The 19,714-nt window shown below is 40.6% G+C and overlaps 1 protein-coding gene across 16 annotated transcripts in view; it reads left to right on the forward strand.

The window, feature by feature from the left end:
- Positions 1-19,714, forward strand: part of LOC142385463 (pleckstrin homology domain-containing family A member 5-like) — a 230,400-nt gene that overhangs the window by 28,454 nt on the left and 182,232 nt on the right. The window lies entirely within an intron of this gene.

The raw sequence follows: 19,714 nt of genomic DNA on the forward strand, positions 1-19,714 counted from the left end.
TTTCCCTTGGTCCGTCTGGATATGAATAGTAGAGGTAGACATAAGCTTATACAATGCTTTTAGTCATCTTCAAGAAGATCCACGGTACTTTACCCAAAGTGACAGACAACACTGTTGATATGAGAGGCTAAAACCAGAGGAAGCTGCAGAATAGATCAGTGGTGAGCTCGCTGGTTATTAGAGATGTTGGCATGGCAACTGGTCAGGCTCAGGACTCAACAGAGGGATCTGTTTGCATGGTTAAGCAGCCTGAACCTCAGCGCTGCGATGCACTTTTCTGTCCAGAGTGACCGATGTTACAGAAGGTTAGATGGCGTGCGCAGAAGTGAGGTCATATTGATGTGTCAGCGCCGGAACGCATTATTGAAACTTAGAAGAGCTTAGAACAGCCTGCGATCTCGTCTATTTGTTCTCCAATTAAGTTCTGAAAGACGAAACCCACATTTACCCAGGAATAGAACAAATGCATGAAAATATGTTGGCTCCATCTGTGACACTGTTGAAAGTCTGGCACCGGCACCTCAGAGATGTTACTTTGTAAAAACACTCTGATCCCTGAGATTAACTCCAGTCTGCATAAGATTGTTCAGTGAAATTGGAATACATTGTAGCATTGTACCATTTCTGATTGGTGAAAACTGGAATCCAATATGATGGTACAAGACCATTACACAGTAGATAAAGGAGAAAAAGCCAAAAGCCAATGATATTACGAGACGTATGAGGGCTTTATAAAGGGTGAGTTAACACAAATACTCTGCATACACCTTCACCAACACTAAAACACTACTCTACACTGACTGACTGGTATTTCTAAAGGAAGAGCGACTGCACCTCACATATTTTTCACCTACTGAGTACACATTTTCCTCAAGCACTTTGAGTTACTTTTTTATTGATCGGTTTTTGTTCTGTTTTTGATTCCAGGATGTCCCATTTGATAAAATAAGCCTGTAGCTGTAGCTGTAGCTGAAAACAGTTTTATGCATTCATTCATTGCAGAAGATGGGAGTGAAAACCAGGCTTGTGCACGTCTGTATAAATTCACAATCACTGAGATCTAACAATGGGAAAAACATGTATGCATGGCTTTATGAATCTGCAGAAAACAGAGCATATGCACAGTTTAAGTAGTGAGGCGGTGGATTGTTTGATGAGAAAGTCCAGCACTAGCAGAGTGTAAGATAAGGTACGTCATACATGGGATGCCATAACAGAAACATCTGTACTGTTTATGAGTTGGATGTCCCAAAGTGGGAGATACTTCCAAAGGTGTTGAAGAATGACAGAGTTAAGATCCTTTGGGACTTTTAGATCCAGACTGGAATGTCTAAGTTGGTTAGCCAGCTGGTCACACAACAGAAAAAGGCAGTAATAATAGATTTAGCATTTCCAAATGACAGCAGCGTCAAGAAAGAAAAACACGAGAAGCTGTTTTCTAAATTGTCTTCCCATTTGTCTAGGTACCTAACTTACCGCACATACTCTAGCACGAGTTATGCTCTTAGCTGTTTGGTTTTGTAAGGAAATGCACTTATGATTTCTTGTGACCTGAAGTTCTTTTGCCTGCCGATGTTGAACACGCTTATTGTAAGTCGCTTTGGATAAAAGCGTCTGCAAAATGACCGGAATGTAATGTAAATGTAAATGTAAAAAGTACCTAGGGCGAAAGAAGGAAGTTTTAAAGATGTGGGAGTGCCTCCCCTTGCTGCCTGTTCCATACACAATGACCTTTACGATCCTAATAGATCATAAAGCGCGTAATGACTCTCAGACTTGCTCACTGTGAATAATCTAATTGGACATCAGGTCATCAGATGGAGGTTTTCTGGTTCAGCCCAAAATTAAATCCAAAATTGCTGAGGCTGCTGCAGTCCAGCTCCCGGGAACTCACTGCCTGCTGACCTGAGGTATGCCACAACTGTGTCTGCATTTAAAGCCAAACTCGAATAACTCAGATGAACTAAGACAACTACTTTTTGGATATTAGCAGTTCCCTGTATGTAGACTGCAGGTTCTTGTACATTTTCACACACGTTTGTGTTTGTTTTCGGGGTTGTATTGCCGTGTGATATTGTTTGAGGTACGCATTTTGTTTTCCTGAATGAATATGAACACAAATATTGAAATGGGTTTGCCTGAATGGTACCCACATTAATGTCTCCTAGAAAAACTGAAACCATCTTGTAGAAAAGAGTCAATTTGAAATTCGTGTCGAAGGGCATTGTGTGTTTAAAGTTCGAAAACCATTCCAAAAAGAACATTACAGTTCAAAACTTTGAAATAGACTCTCATGTCAGAGGATGATTATTTTAATGCATTTGATGTGAGCCCTGAAAGCAGAGCGTATTCAGGCGTTTAGTCCCAGTAAGCCTGTCTAAGACAGCACTGAGGGAACGTGCCTTGGAGCTTGTCTGTCTTTGTGAGCCGGCAGACAGGCAGGTGAGGAGATTGGGGTTGTCACATATAGCCAAACACTTTAGAAGAAATTTTTGGCCACCAGTTAAAGGAGAAAAGGTCACACGACAACAGAATATGACAAAAACTCTTCTGCAACTCTAAGGAATGTGATGCATCCAAAATAATAGAAGCAGGGCTTCCTTAGGCTTCATGCTCGGCGGCCCTTGAAAAGTCAAAGCAGGTTCAGTTTCAATAGCAGATTTTGGTCCTGATACAGAAACCATTCTGGGTGGAGATGGTTGAAACGAACATTAGGCCTGATTAGTTTTTAAATCAAACTACAACCTATCCAACGACCAAAAAACTGATGTCGAGTCCTGTGCTTTCTTTTCCAACCACCCTCAACCTGCCTTTCTGCACAGTGTCCACATGTTTGGTTTGGGATGTATCACAGGAATTATTCATATCTGAAAACTTTTAAACTCAAAGTTTAAATCAAATTGTATCAAAATCTCAATAAATTTAGCTTCCGTCATTTGCAAGTATTTAAGGTTATACTGCTTCAAACTTAGGTTTTGCATGATTATTGCTCACAGCGTGCAGGTAAGCTGAGCAGCAGAGGCTGTTAAATGTTAATTATTAATTGTTTTTAATTGTTGAGATACAAGGAAAAGGTAAAAAAAAACAAAAACTTTCTGTTTGTGATTTTGATCCAAATAACACAGGTGCCTTATACAAGTTTAACCCATTCAGAGCTGATTCTTTATTAAAAAGTTTTTAAAAAACCCTCAAAAAAAAACTTTATTAAAGAAACTAAGGACGCCTTAAAACTGGAAATTCAGAAATTCCAAACGACAAAAAAGCTTAGTACAAAGAAGTAGCAGGACAGAAGAACCCTTAAAAACAACAGCAAAATGGCAAATTACTGATAAACAGGAAATAGGTGTGCACAGAGACGAAGTAACAGGACAAGACCAAATGACATATAGATATTTAGAGAAATTGGCAGAAAACTAAATTAACCAAAGACAAGTAGAAACTAAACTAATCTCAATCAGAAAAAAAACACTCAAAGAATCTATCACAGAGGACTGAAAACCTAAACGGGTCAAACAGAATTCCAGACCTCAAAGAAGACCTGAACCAAAACAGAACAGGGACTAAACCAGAAAAAAAAAACTAAACCAGAACACAGAACAAAAAACTACGAATGAATGATAAACAGATTAATAAAGTTAACGATCCGAAACCAAGAGATTAAAGGGCAAAGAATGAACTGGAATACAAAATCCGACGAAAACTCCCAAGAAGATACCAATCCCAACGAAGCCAACAGTTATACTGTAATCTGAGCAGGAATGACTGCTGTGAAACATGTTTGGCAAAGCAGGTCAGATGAAGTGCTGGTTTCTCCCACGGTATCCTGGTTCAAAGAAAATCTGAAATGTAACATGCAGACACTTGCACATGCCTGTGGGCAGATAATTGATGATAATTCTGATGATTGAGCACTAGCTACCTACCTAACCTGATTTGGCACGGACACACACTCACACTCACACACACACACACACACACACACACACACATGCACATGCAGCCAGTCCCACATGTTGCTTAATAGCAAAGCCGCTATTATCCAAACGATAATAACAACATGTGGATTCTGTTGATGATGGGAGTGGATGATGGGGTGTCATTAAGTGATGCTGTAACAGTCGTGTGTGTGTGTGCGTGTGTGGCCCTGCGATGGTCTGTAGCAGACAGTGTGACAGCACGAGCTTCTCTCCTGAACCCTGATGTCATACTGCTGGGAGGAAAATGGACTGATTATACCAACTGACTGCCTCAATCCTGCACTTACACAATAGCTGCATCATTGGTGTTTGGAGCCAGCAGTCTGTTTGTGCTGGTGGCCTGCAGCATTAGGCTTGCGAAGAAACTAAAAAACTTGCATTAAATAGAGGTGCATTTCTATATGAAACAGCCAATGTAGCGAGGTGAGAATGTGACTTTTGACCGTTGCTGTACTGCGGGACCCCGCAACCTCCGTCCGACAGGTTTTTTTGGTGCTTTTGTATTGGGCTGTTGCGATACACTTATCTCACGATGCGATGGACGATATTCAACGATACGATACGATACGTTTTGATACGATACGATACGATTCAGTACGATACGATTCGGTACACTTACATAATTTTCTTGGGGTCCGACCTTTGAACCAGAAGAACAACACAGCCAGACAAACGGAAACAAACGAACATGTCACAAACGTGAGAGCTGTGCACTTTATCAACATTTTTATGAACTAATTTATCACTGTTTTGTTTAATGTGACCCCCTGGCATTGTATTGTAATACCTTAATGTGCTGTGTTTTCACTAATTGTAACGTCTGACTTTTCAAAAAAGTTTCCCATAAAAAAAATAATAATTTAATTAAAGAAAAACAAGAAAGAAAAAAAATCTATACTGAAAAATCGATACTTTATCGGGAAACAAAATATTGATATATTGCAGTATTGATAAAATTGCTCAGCCCTAGTGATTGTGCAATTTTTCCCAGGGTGGCACGCGAATCGGGCAGTATGGGCCCAGTGTGTTACCTGTGAGCGCATGGACGTGGGCACATAGAGCCTGTTTTACCTGTCCCTCAGTCTCCTAAGTAACCCCTGCTAATATACAAGAGGTGGGCAAAAGGGTTTTGGGAGTGGCGGTACTGGTTTCAGAGGAGAACTGTCAGGAAAGAGAATCAGGCTTGATGGGTACCTGGCCAGCGAGTGATAATGAAATTAAAATTCCCCAAAAAAACAAAAACAATCTTGTCTGTTTAAGAGTTTCAACGTGATCGTGTGGTTCCTATAATCTGTCCAGACAAAGAAGGGTTGCTCAGCCCCCTCCAACAAGTGCCTCACCTGCAAGGCAGTTAAGGGGAGGACGGCTCCGCCCAAAGGCTTATCCCAACGGGACAGCCAGCCCAGCAACTCCACCTGAGCCTAAAGGCAAAACACGTCAGAGGAACAAAAAGAAAACAGATTTCGAGCCCAGCCAGCTGCTCCACAACAATATAGATGATTCAGTTGTAGGACTTGCTGCATCTTTGGGATGAAAAATGTCCAAATAATTGTCATGACAATAATTATTCGGACATCGTTTAACATGTTGCCCCACAAAACAAACATAGAAAGCTGTTTTGAGAAAGCTATAACTTTATAAGAGATGATAAGTTGGTGGCACTTCCTCTCTGCCCTCCTCATCAGGCTGTGTCCCAGCATGCTACTGGGAAGATGAATAGGTAATCTGGTGAGGCTGCGCAGGATTACAGTGACAGAGTGGATGTGAACTGTTCAGCTCATAAAAGTCTCAGTACGCTGGCCTCTGCCAGGCCTCTCTTACCACGCTGATATTCTCAGTCTGGGTTTGAGTAGCTGAGCTCAAGCCCACCAATCCCCTCTTCTTTGTTTGTCATCCTGCATGCGCGCGCGTGTGTGTGTGTGTGTGCGTGCTTGTTGTGTGTATTTGTGAAAAAAAGCAAATGGATAACATGAGTAGGATTTTCGAGGCGAGCCCACTGGAGTCAATTGGAGGCTTATGTTTGGATTATGATTCTGAAAATTAAAAGCAGGAGATGGCAGTACAAACAGGCTTGAGAAAAACCAAAAGCTGTAGATCTGTGTGTTTGTGTGTGTACTTACGTTTCATACATGATGGGGACGGCAGTCTGAATGCGCACCAACTTTTGAGGACTTTCTCGAAATGTGGGGACAGCAATTTTGTTTCCACCAAAACAAAACTATTTTTGAAGGTTAAGAATTCGTTTTAGGGTCAGGGTTCCATTAGGTTATGGTCAGGCTTGGGCCAAGTGTTGGGGTTAGACATTCAATTGTAATGAGAAAGGTTAGCATAAGGGGCTAGGGAATGCATTGTGTCAATGGAGAATCCCTACAGGCATATAAACCAGAATATATATACGCATGTGTGAGAGAGAGATACAGGTGTAGAGCATACTGTGCATGCAGATCAGGTTTCCAAAAAGCAAACTTTTTCCTCTCGTGTCCAGTTGAACTGTCTGTACATAAGCACACAAACATTGTTTGGTATCTGTCTGGTATAGATAGCATTATTTCTTTTTTTTAGGGCTGGGCAATGATTAAAATGTTTAATGTAATTAATCACATGATTTCCCTGATTAATCATGATTAATCGCAAAATCCAAAAATTAATTCAAAAGTAGTGTAAAGCTTTTAGCATCTAGTTCTATTTTAAATGTGCTGCCATATGAATGAAAGTGCCATAACATTAGTTGTGCAAACACACTTTTAACATCAGCATTTTTATGTAGTTTTTATGTAGAAGCCTCGCTCCACTGTCTGTTTCCTTGAATGACTTGCTGCTATCAGTTGTGTGTTTTGCTGTGAAGTGATATTTTAGACTGGAACAACTATGGTGATAAGTCAATTCAACTTGGCTGTAAAAGCAGGAGTTTTATTTAAATTCATATTGAAATGCGTGCTTTTATATTGAAACAAGTAAAACAGGAAGTAGCGCCGGTTAGCTCTGTGAGCTTCATACAGAGATGAGGAGCACCTGTCGCGGTGATGTTACCTGCTTGTTTATTTTTATTTTATTATTCCATGCTTCGTGGTGTTTGCTGTAAATTTGTGAATCCGCCAATTACTTTCTTTTCCGGTTCCGCAGCAGACAGCAACAGACTTTTACAAAATAAAAGCCTGTGAGCAACAGACTTTTACAATAATAAAACCTGCGTTAAATAATTAACAAGTTAACATGATAATAACAAGTTAACTCGCCCAGCCCTACTTTTTTTACATTACAAGATTGTTGGAATTAAAAATCAAGTCATCACAGCATTGTTAGGAAAAATGTGCCTCATTGGAGTGTTCTCAAAAATAAATGACTCTTTGCAGTTGATTGTTTTTTTTATATCGTGTGAAGGGAAGTGGCCTGCTGTGCTTTCATATTTGAATCTGGCATCTCATCCATCAACAGTGATCTTGTTCATTTTCCTCGGAGTCACTGCTTCAGCTTCATTTAAAGTTCACTGTTACTCCTCGCTGCCTTGTACAGTATACTTACCTCGCAGGGCATATACAAATTGCAAGTAGAGCTCTTCACCAGGAAAAAATGACACTGTGTTATTTTTGTCTTTCTCATTCCCAAATGCTAAATGATAGGAATTACTTGAGCACTGTAATGTACTTTGTAACATGGTGCACCCAAGTCTGAATGTGACAATGCATTTTTTTAGATTCTAAAACTAACTTTAACCATAAGAAATAAACGCAGAGCCTCACCCCATACTGTTTAAACTACTTCTATCCAATTGCAGCTTTTATCCCAAAACTGGAGTCTTGACACTAAAAAAAAAGTAGTCACAAACTCTAGGGACCGGGGCAGCTGTGGCTCAGGGATAGATCGGTCATCCTCCAACTGGAAGGCGTGTTTGATGCCCAGCTTCTCCTGTTGTTTGAGTGTGGTTGAGCAAGACACTGCACCTGATATGCTCAAATGTGACTGAAGAGAGCTACAAGTGCTGTATACTGTATATAGAGTGCTTATAAATAATAAGAAGTGCTGTGCGAGTGCTTATATGAATGGAGGGATGAGAGAGAAACTATTAAGTGTTTTGTAGAATATAGATAAGGCTCTACTTTGGTTCCCATAGTAACGCAGGTTTACCTGGGTCAGTGAGCAGTCAGTGCCAATCTGACATAATAACCATGAGCACCTACACCCAGAGACACACGCAAACCACAAAGCTCAAAAGCTCAGAGGGGTGTGCCGTTAAAATATTTAGGTGCCACTATCAGGTTGATTACCACTCAGAATAGGTGGAAAAAAAATGCTTTTAGGAAATTCAGGATATATCATTTGAAAGCTCACCATAACCATTAGCTGTACAGAAAAGCATAGAATGTTTAGAAAAGATCTGGATCAATAAAGTGAGGCCGGTGTGTAGGCGAATTGAGCATGTATTCATTCTATAGACCAGATTCTGACTGGATTTATTACCTCAATAAAAATGTTCCAAATAAGTTCATATGTCAACTACAGTGTGATGTTACCTTTGGACGGTGGGAGGAAGCCGGAGTACCCGGAGAGAACCCGGAGAGAACCCAACTTTTCTGGTTTAGGGGTTATATTTTAGTGAGGGTTATACCGATAGGAAGACAAAAAGGAGCGAAAGTTAATGACAGCTCAGCGCTGCACAGTGTGTGTGTTGGTCTGTGTTTTCCACCTGCCATTAGCACTCACTAACCAAGCAGATCAATGGTCAGCTCAGACTATTGTTCATCATGATCTTTTTGTTAGCTGGTATGTCTGTAGTCATCTCTGTATATAGAGAAGCGTGGCAGCCATTTGTTTGTGGGCAGTATCAGCGAACACACTCTATGTCTCGTGATGGCTGTAAAAACTGAGAAATACCTCTCCTGTGTCTCTCTACCAAAGAAGAAAAGGCTTTTGAAGCAGTCCCATCGGATCGATCATGATGCTTTCAAAGTGTACATTTATCCAACCTCCAGACCTCTACAAATAGAATTTCAGAACACATAAATGCTATTTGTGTCATGTCCATGGGGTTTTCCCCCATGTTTGGAGTCTTAGTTTTGTGTTTTAGCATGTTTTAGTTTATTTCATGCCTTAGTTTTCTTAGTTCTGGTCTTGTATTTAGTTTTGCCATTGTTTTCCCCACAGTTTCTCTTTCCTCAGTCCCCATGTTCAGGTCAGTAGTTCATTCACTTCACCTGTAAGTTCTATCCAGCTACACTCATTCACTCATCAGTCCCCACAGTATTTAGGCTCCCTGTTTTCTCACAGTCATTGTGAGATCCTTGCACCTTCACCATTCATCCTTGATGCCAAACCAAACCAAACTAAACCAAGTTAAGTGTTTTCATGAATTGCCAAGCCATGTTCTTTGTTTTGTTTAGTCTTGGCCATGTTTTGTTTTCATAGTTTAGTTTTTGTCTTCCGGCTCAGCCACGTTTAACCTTGTTCTCTTTTTGAAAATAAATCAAGTCTTGTTTTTGAAGTCCGCATTCGTGTCCTTCCACGCCTCACACCCACGCACTGAACAATTTGAAGTCACGATCAGAAAACTTTGGTGGTTAACCACGGTCATTTTGCCTTCCTGGGTTGAATTGAAGAGAAGTTGCGATGCACTCTCTTGGTTTCCTTAGCTGGGCAATATGCTTGTAATTAGCTTTGTATGAATTAGAAAAAAATTGGAATTTAATGAATTTGATTTGATTGGTATATAACTGTATTAGAATAAATTATATTATGAAATGGAAAAAATAACATTTGTCCCTTCCTATGATTAGTTCTGTGTTTCTTTCTTATGATTTCTGTTTACTATTGTAAGCGTGAGCTTATCCCATCACGGGGCCACATAGAGACAAACAACCATCTACTTCTAGGGTTAATTTAGAGTCACCAATTAACCTGATATGCATGGGTTTGGGGCAGTGAGAGGAACATGCAAACTGCACACTGAAAGACCCCAGTTGGGATTTGTACCAGGAACCTTCCTGCTGTGAGGCAACAGTGCTAACCACCACACCACCCTGTATTATTTTACACAATTGTCTCTCATTTGTCATATAAGCTGCTTGGTACGTCACTTTAATGCATTAAATTAGCCACAACTACAGCTAATGACTATGTGCCAACATAATATCTTGAACTCTTAACTGTACTTCTCTGCCGCAGACAGCTGGTAGCACACTCGACTCTTTCTTAAGAACAATCTTGTCCTGAATCTTGTGTGGAACTGACTAGGTTGTTGAAATACCCCACTGCAGACAGGAAGGCTGATTTGTTGTAGGGGCTGGAAGGTAGCATTATGCTAACTTCAAAACTTATATAGTAATTCCACCTGAACCTCCCCCCTGTGTCCTGTTTACATTTTTAGAGGATAACATTAAGAGCTATTGGTAATGTGGCCTACTTTTGTGTAAAGTGTGATTTCAATTACAAATTGCAAATCAGACTTGGACCGGGAAAATAAATAAACATACAAATAAAAGACAATTAGCGGTTGGATTTATTATTCTGGATATAACACGTCTTAGATACTTGCTTAATTTTGTTGAGTTTGTTGTAAATAGCAAAACAAAAGGCAAAAGCAAAGGTTTGAACCTCCCAATTCCAAGGTTCAGCAAATGCAGCATGATATGAACTTGAAGTTGGGAGGAGATAAAAAAGATGTGGAGGCTGGAAAACATTTCTCTGAGCTGGGAGTGGTGACCTTCTTTTCCCCCGCAAACTCTGTACAGTTCACTGAGCGACACATCTTCACATGTACTGACCCAAAGCGACACAACTCATTTTCTCGATTGGGTGTGACCTCAAACGAGCACATTAAGATATGCTCTTGTTCTTTTCCATGATATAGCCTCTTTAAGGCAAAGTAAATGAACATTTCGGGGTGTTTCTAATGGCATGCAGCTGCATCATCGGGGACCTTTGTCCCTTGTTATCCTTTCCTCCTCTGTGTAATAAAGCAGCTGTGTCAGAGAAATATTGTCCATGAAAATGAAAGTGGGGCATTTCTGTTCCTCACAGGACATCACGACAAGGCAAACTTTGAACAAGTTGGTTCCAGGGCAGCTGTAATATATCTGCTCTGTCTGTGATTGAGAGCTCCAAACAGCTGGAAAAGTGTACTTATTAGCATTATTAGGCTGAATAAACACTGCATTCATATAAGGAGCAAACGCCTCTGCTCTGTTGGTGCTGCTCTAACAGACCACAGAGATCCTCCTCATGACTTATGGGGTGGAAAGGCTCCAATCCAAACAAACTGGATTCAACTCTATACATGACATTCCCTGATTCAGTGTAACCAAATAGTGGCTGGTAATGAGCATCAAACATGCCAATAGCTTTGAATTCCATCTGGAGAGACAGAGCTGTGGTCGATGAAATGTGCTGTGTGCTGGTTCCGAGTGTTCTAATATTCGATGGTGCACAACTCTGCGCCCCCATGTGTGTACTTACAGGACTAAGAAGCATGCATTGTTGCTGTTAAATGTGTGCAGGGGGGACAAACCGTAGTAACAGATCCAGCAGATCCAGCAGAGACAGGATGAAAGTGCTATGTTTTTGTAAAGACGGTCCTTGGTTCAGCCCACGCTTGGAAGGAATCCTGAATGCAATGGTTGGGGTCTGTTGTTTGAATTCAATTTACGGAGACACACGGAAATACACGGACACAAACGCACGCACACACGCCCGGCATATTCAGTGACTGTTAGACTTTGTATAACAAACTGTAGAAATCCACTGCTGTAGTCCTGTTAATCTTGACTAAGTGTAGGGTTTGTGTGTGTGTGTGTTTGTGTGTGTGTGTGTGTGTGTGTGTGTGTGGGATGGGGTTTGAGAGAAGGTGTTTTGCACTGGAAAGGGTGTGTTCAAGATTCATGAAAAATACGTGACTGTACATAAAATTACCACCGGGAGAAATTTGGTTGGCAGCCAGTGCTGACGACTGTAAAGTGACATCTATGGCTGTGTTCGAAACCGCATACTTCTCCTACTACTCATACTACTCATACAAACCTTTTGAGTTAGCATGTGAGTTTTAGTATGCGAGAAGTTCCCAGATGCATACTAGATTCGCCGAAATGTTGGGTATGCATCATGAGGTTACTACTCATACCCAAACTACCCAGGATGCAACGTAACGTGACATCGCCGATCGTCATTTCCTGTCAGAACGGCAGTTTTAAGCTAGCTACAACGAGGGTAGGTTCACTTCCTGTTTTCAAAACAAAAGCACCAATTGTATCGTAATGGCTTTCCCTATGATAAAAGGCAACGGGTATTTTAGTTTGTGAAAATAACTGGAAGTGCGTTGCTCACTGCGGCTAGTTTTAGTAGCGCCGAATTCGTGGGAACAAAATTGTAAATAGCCGGTATTTTGGCAGGTTTTCAACACGTTGGGGATCTAAACGACTACTTTCTCGCCTGAAAATTTTTCAAATGTTGCTAAAGTTTACAGAGTTTAGAGCTTAAGCGAAATCAGCTTCAGGCCGGCTGATTTCGGCTCGGGCAGGAGCGAGATGCATTGTGGGTAAACGCTCTGCATACTGACTGATCGATGAGTATGCCGTATGCAGAATGGAAGTATGCAGTTTGCAAGTATATAATATGTAGTATGCGGTTTCGAACACAGCCTATGACATTTAGTTTCAGCATTGTGATGGTAATCAGTATAACCTCCAAACACAGATACTCTCAGTGTATCTGCTGATTCTGACCTTTCCTCTCTGAGACTCGAAAGACAAATATTGACATTTGTCTCCTCCTTTTCGATATCTGTAAATTATCAGAGTGACCCGGTTCATTTGACACATTTGTGTCTTCAGCGCATCTGTACAGGCAACAATGAGTTCTCTCTATTGTGATCTGATGTTATACAAGCCATGAAGTAGTGATGAATGTCTCATTTGTCTCGATGTCTGACACTGAAACCAAAATGAATGATTTTCATGATTGATGATGAAGAGACATCTGATTTTTAGCCACAAGTGACAACAAGTCAGTGCTGATTTAACCGTCATCTAGGAGGAGGGTCAGTTCAGTAAAATGTGGCAATATAAGTGAAATGTTGGTATACCAACAGTCATATTTAACCATACTGGGACACTAATTGTGACTTCTTTACAATATGAAATCTATTATCGAGTGTTTTCAGCATTGATTTTGGCCTGAAAGGATAAAATCAGCCCTTTTGTCCCAAACACAGTGTTGAAGGAATGACAATGAGCAATAGTTATTACTGAGGGAAGGCGTTCAATACACCAAAATTAGTTGAATCGAATGTTTTTTCCATTAATCCCAAAATGGGGAAATATTTTTTTTTTTTGATGCTTAAAGAACCAAAACTGTTCAAAGTTTGCAGGTTTTCATCATCCAATATGTGGAAATACCTCTAAACGTATGTGGGTAAAATCACAGTTCTGAAATATAGAGACATCTTACATCTGAAGGGCAAGAGAACAAGGAGTAAAAAAAAAAAAAGCAGAATAAAAGCAGAGAATCTGTTACCAGAGAGGAGGAATAATAGAAAGAGAGGAGAGGGAGTTGGAGTGAGAAGAAGAGCTTCTGGGCTCAGCCGCGGAAATGTGCCTGTAGAACAGCCAGATAATGTTCTTTTCTGTCAGCTTAGTGTCCGCGGCCTCTCTGTCTATCTCCCTCTGTCATCTCACAGTGAATCCCCTGCCTCTCCATTGTAATCTGTCCCTTTACATGTATCCTCCTCCTCCCTGTTCCTTTGTGTGAGATTGCTATTACTACATCTTCTTTTCAGGCTGGACTTTAGCGTGGGTGTCTAAATATTGTGAGCAGGATCCCCAGCGCTGATGAGTTTACATAAGATGGCAATTCTGCAAGTAGGCAGCTAAACATTGGAAGTATGAGAAGCAGAGAGAAAATCTAAACATTGTTTACACTGTATGAATGAAACACCTGGACCGATGACCTTATGTAAGATGGTAAATCTCTGAGTGGGCAGAGGCATAGTAGGAATATAGAACGGGAGAGCACAAAGGTGGTGAGAGGAGCTGCTTTGAAGGAGCAGAAAAGAGTCTGATTGGTGAAGATGCTTCAAAAAATGGGGAAGTGAGAGTGAAGAATATTCGAGAACAGAGTTTATAGAGTCTGGAAAGCATAAGAAATCCATCGTAACTCAAAGGCATGCAACTTTATAGTCGGGTTTTCTGTACTTACAAACTCTACTTGGGATATTTGGGGTGTGCAATAAAGCCATGTGCAGAGTGACACCTTCATCCTATTTGAATTTGACAAATTGATGTCCCTTTTTTTGCCGTAGGTTAAAACCACAACACAGAGTTAATTACTATTTTCCCCCAAGCACCCAAACTTTAGTTTACCAGTTACACTGAGAAGCTCAGGTTAAGTGATTAATCAAACAGGTGAGAGATAATTGATTGGGAACACCGGTGACATTTGATTATTTGAGTCAATTTGAAGCAAAATGAGTTTTCAGTGATGAAAAGTCCATATCTACTGAAGGAAATTAAACTGTCACAATGTGTATTAGTCGAGGACCTAAATGCAGGCTCACAGAAAGAAGACAGGCTGTTGAGGAAAATAATAAACCTTTTTTTCCAAAGCAAAAGTGCCGCTGTGGCGGGCTGTCCAAAAAACATAAATCTAGAATATAACGACGAGCGAGAGCAAGCCTTGACAGAGATGAAAACCATGACAACCACCTGTCCCTGAGTGAAGGAAACCTGGTAATATGTGAACTGGGGAAGGTGATGACTTGCGGTGATTGTCAGTAGCCCCGTTTCACACATTGGTTCTGTCTCACTGGCACAAAATAGATGTGCTCATTAACCTGCCGCTGATTCTTTTTGTGACATGTACCGAACAGAAGAAGATCTGCGCTCATCGTTGTGTTCTTAAATCGTGACAGGCAAATTCAAATATGTTAACTCAGTCTAAAGTAGATAGATAGATATATTTTTTATTAAAAAAATAAAAAGTGCCAGTTCACTGGCACTGCTCCATCTGGGCTTCTTTAACAAAAGTCTTAATGCATCATTATAAGCCACCTTCAATCTCAGAAGGCTGGCTTTATTATAATTGCACCATAAGTGTGCCGTATACAGTGAGGTACAATATGATCTAAACAAGTTCAGTTTAACTTCATCAGAGCAATATCCAAATTTCCGAACTAGAACATTAGATTGAGCATATAACATTCCAACCTGACGGTAAATGTTCTCATCATCTGATAGTCGGTCTGTCAGCACATGGCCGAGATATTTTACTTCATTTGAGATGTTCAATAAGATCCCAGACAGCTTAAAATGAGGGGAAACCCTATATTTGTCTTCTTTAGTGCGACAGAATGACACTTTTTGATGGGTTGAATTTAACATCATGAAGTTCACCATATACCGAACACACATTAAAGGGATAGTTCGCCTCTTTTGACATGAAGCTGTATGACATCCCATATTAGCAATATCATTTATGAACATTGACTTACCCCCTGCTGCGTCCTGTGAGCCGAGTTCCAGCCTCGTTTTGGCGTTGACGAAGGTAGTCCGGCTAGTTGGCTGGGGTCGGGAAAATAAAGCGTTTTGCTTCTCAAAACAATATGCGTTCAAAAGAGTAACACATTTGCATCACAAAATCGTTCATCCAGAAAAAGTCAGACCTCACATCGCTTGGCGCTATTTCTCTCTCCCTTTGTATCACTACGGGCTGTGTAAACTGTGCAGACCGAAGTGCAGACCGAGCAGTCCCCTGCTTCCGAGCAGTAAACACCGTAACAGGTGCGGCTATCGCTAGGTGGCTGAACGCATTGATATGAAGGGAGGCAAAAATAGCGCCAAGCGATGTGAGGTCTGACTTTCCTGGCTAACAATTTTGTGATGCAAATGTATTACTCTTTTGAACGCATATTGTTTTGAGAAGCAAGACGCTTTATTTTCGGGACCCCAGCCAACTAGCCGGACTACCTTCGTCAACGCCAAAACGAGGCTGGAACTCGGCTCACAGGACACAGCGGGGGGTAAGTCAATGTTCATAAATGATATTGCTAATATGGGATGTCATACAGCTTCGTGTCAAAAGAGGCGAACTATCCCTTTAAGCAACTTTTGAAGACCAGCTGAACTTGGACTAAAAACCACTAAGTCATCAGCATACATCAAGTGGTTTACAACTGTGTCTCCAACCATACAGCCAGTTTTACACAGATTTAACTGCTTAGAAAGGTCATTCAGATAAAAATTGAACATATACAGGGGAGACGATGCCTCCTTGATAGATAGATAGATAGATAGATAGATAGATAGATTACTGCAATTATATTCTAATATTTGCCAAATATATCACAGTAGTTGTGAAACACAAATATGTATGCCCTCACAAACAAATGGAAAGTTGCTGCTTTTCTCCAGAAAGAGCTTGAATGGGTGTTGTAAGGATGAGAAGAAGAGCAAAGCAGAGGAAGAAGACCATGTTTGCGCTGATTTCTGTTTTTTCTAGTGCTCCCAGTTAAGGTTGGCCAGCAGATGTGACTGATGGGATACTTTGGTATGAGTCTTGCATCCACCTTCAAAGATGTTCAAAGACAAATCTAAAGTGCAGTGAACTGAAACACAAAGTGTTTATATGAATCAGAACCACCGGGGTCACACACTTGTTCTCGTTGCCTAAACCTCAGCGAGGGTCCGTGGATGTGAACGTGGCTCGCTGGTGTCAGAGTCATTACATCCACAGCGCCACTTCCTGCTGACTCTGCTGCAAAGGGAGCTTCTTAAAAGATGAATTACTTCATTTGCACGCATTAAATAACAAACGGACATTTGAGAGCTTAGATTCATGCTATTGAGTTTATCCCCCTTGAAAGTAATCTATGAGCTCTATTAGTAAAAAAAAAAAAAAAAAAAAGAACAGGCTGAGAGAAAAGAAGAGGAGGGTCACTTTTTTGGAGGACGGGAGATTAAATGGGGCATATCTTTGGACGACTAAAGAGGAGGGAAAGTTTTGAAGAAATAGAACATAGAAGATGAGAGGAGTATACGAGGAGTCTGAGAATGTACTCAAAGGGACAAGGAGTACATTTTGAAAAAGGTAATGTGACAGGAAATATGTTTCAAGAGATTAGTTGATGAAAGAAGTAGTTTTACTTTGTCAAGTGTTATAGAGAGGGAGGCATCATCCATGGAGAGCCTATGAATAACTCCCTTCCTAGCTGTACTTTCGCCCTGAAGCATATGCTCTACTCTTCTCTCTGCCTTAATCGAATCAGTTGCCGTGTGCATGGGCAGCATACTGCACAATTAGTTTGGGAGACTTGGTATGTGCAGGAGCTATTGCTTTATTGTAGTGTGTGTGTATGTGTGTGTGTTTTGACTGTATAAGACTAAATTTGACTGTGTAAGAAGACAATCTTGGCCCAATTGGACCTCCTCTCTGAAGTGTGCACTGAGCCAGGGGCTGACGCAGTCCTCTGAGACTCGGTGAGAGCACTGAAGACCTTTGTTCTACATGTGTTTGTCATGTGGCTGGAACCATCCCCATTAGCTGCAGTCCTACAAGTGTATTTGTGCATCAGTGCAGCTACAGAAAATGTCAGGAGGTAGAAATAAAAACCAATTACAGCCGGTTTGCGGAACGAGTCCCTTTATCAGAGAAGCAGCAGCAGCAGCACACTTTAACGAAGCCAAAACAAGGAAACAGTTGGGAATGCATACAATATGAGTGGTTAAATGTTTTTGGAAATGTAGATATTTGCTTGTTATGGAGCAATAGATTATACTAGTTTCATGGTATAATGATGAATTTATAGCTACATGTTGTAGCTTAGCACACAGAGTGGAAACAGGTGGTGTCAGCTGGCTTAGACATGTTATTAATCTGACATATTGTTCTGGATGGGGGGATTTCTCATCTAAGACAAGAATGGTAATAAGTCGATTTTTTCCAAAATGTCTTATTTTTCATGGCTGGACTAATCCACGCTTGAACACTTTCAGCATTGTGAAGCCCAGAAGTCCCGTGAGATAAATTTTACAGATGGGAGGGAGCAGAAAAACGGCCAAACACATTGCATCTAAATCAGCAAAGTTGCTGTTCTTGGCTAAAACTGATTCACTTGCCATTCGTTGAAAAATTGGACAGTGTCTCATTTGTACACAGACACAGAAAATAAATGCTGAAGTGCCACAATTTGTTCTATTTAGTCTGTCTGTTTTACATTCAGGTTTACTTAGGTTCTGCTGGGTTTTATGGTCATCATTGCTTGTTTTTTTAATCTCCTGTTTAGTGGTCACTTAGGTTTAACCCTGTTTCTTTCTTCTACATTCAAAGTTTTTGTCACTTCCTGTTTTATTTTGAAGGAGTCTGCTCCTTTATTTTTGTTTCTTTCCCCTTCTTTCCCCCTTTCCTTTAGTCCTGTGTTAATGGCTCCTGTTTTTCATTAGTTGAATACCCTCGTCAATATCTGTCCGCACTATGTTATCGCTAGAGTTCTTGATCTCTTTTGCTGTCTGAATTTTCTGATTTATTGACTTCCTGCCACGGCTGCACTTTTGGTTGCAAGAGTAGGATCATCCTCCTGCTTCCTCCTGTGAGCTGCATGTAGGTCCTCACCTTCCATAACTACAGTCATCTGTAATTAGGGCTGTAGCGATACACTAATCTCACGATACGACACACGATATTCAGCCAACGATTCAATTCGATTCGATTCAATTTGATACGATTCGATGCACTTACATAATTTTCTGGGGAAAAAAAACTGACCGTGTGATTTGATATGAATCGTCGCTGATTGGACTGGTGGTCCAACCTTTTGAACCGGAAGGACAACACAGCCAGACAAACAGAAACAAACGAACACGTCACAAACGTGAGAGCTGTGCACTTTATATAACATTTTTATGAACTAATTCATCACTGTTTTGTATAATGTGACCCCCTGGCATTGTATTGTATTACCTTAATGTTCTTGGTTTTCACTAATTGTAACGTCAGACTTTTCAATAAAATTTGCTTTAAAAAATTTAATTAAATTAAACAAATGAAATAAAAACTCAATACTTTATCGGGAAATGAAATATCGATATATATCGCAAAATTACTCAGCCCTATCTGTAATGCCATTCCTGTGTTTCCACTTCCACACAGGTTTATGCATAAACTCTCTGCTTTATACAGCTCCACTTGGCTGGGTGATGCTGCATTCAAGGGACATGTTTTTTTGCTTTGCTTTTGCAAAGGCCTTCTTTGTAAAGAATCACGACTTCCTGACAAATCTCAGATTTAGTTGTGTTTTTTCCTCCAAGTATGTTTTTTTCTTCAGAAAGAAACTGCCAACAAAGAAATAGATACATACTAGTTTCACTGTGATTTTTGGTTTTATTGTTTGATTGGTGAACTTTAACTGCTGCTTATATTTATGAGTGTATGGCTGTGTTCGAAACCGCTTACTACATACTACATATGGCATACTTCCATACTGCATACTGCATACTCATCCATCAGACAGTATGCAGAGCGTTTACCCACAATGCATTTCACTCCTGCCCGAGCCGAAATCAGCCGGCCTGAAGCCGATTTCACTTGAGCTCTAAACTCTGTAAACTTTAGCAACATTTGAAACCTTTTCAGGCGAGAAAGTAGTCGTTTAGATCCCCAACGTGTTGAAAACCTGACAAAATACCGGCTATTTACAATTTTGTTCCGACAAATTCGGCGCTACTAAAGCTAGCCGCAGTGAGTAACGCACTTCCGGTTAT

This window comes from Odontesthes bonariensis, chromosome 8, assembly GCF_027942865.1.
Source record: "Odontesthes bonariensis isolate fOdoBon6 chromosome 8, fOdoBon6.hap1, whole genome shotgun sequence".
Taxonomy (NCBI): domain Eukaryota; kingdom Metazoa; phylum Chordata; class Actinopteri; order Atheriniformes; family Atherinopsidae; genus Odontesthes; species Odontesthes bonariensis.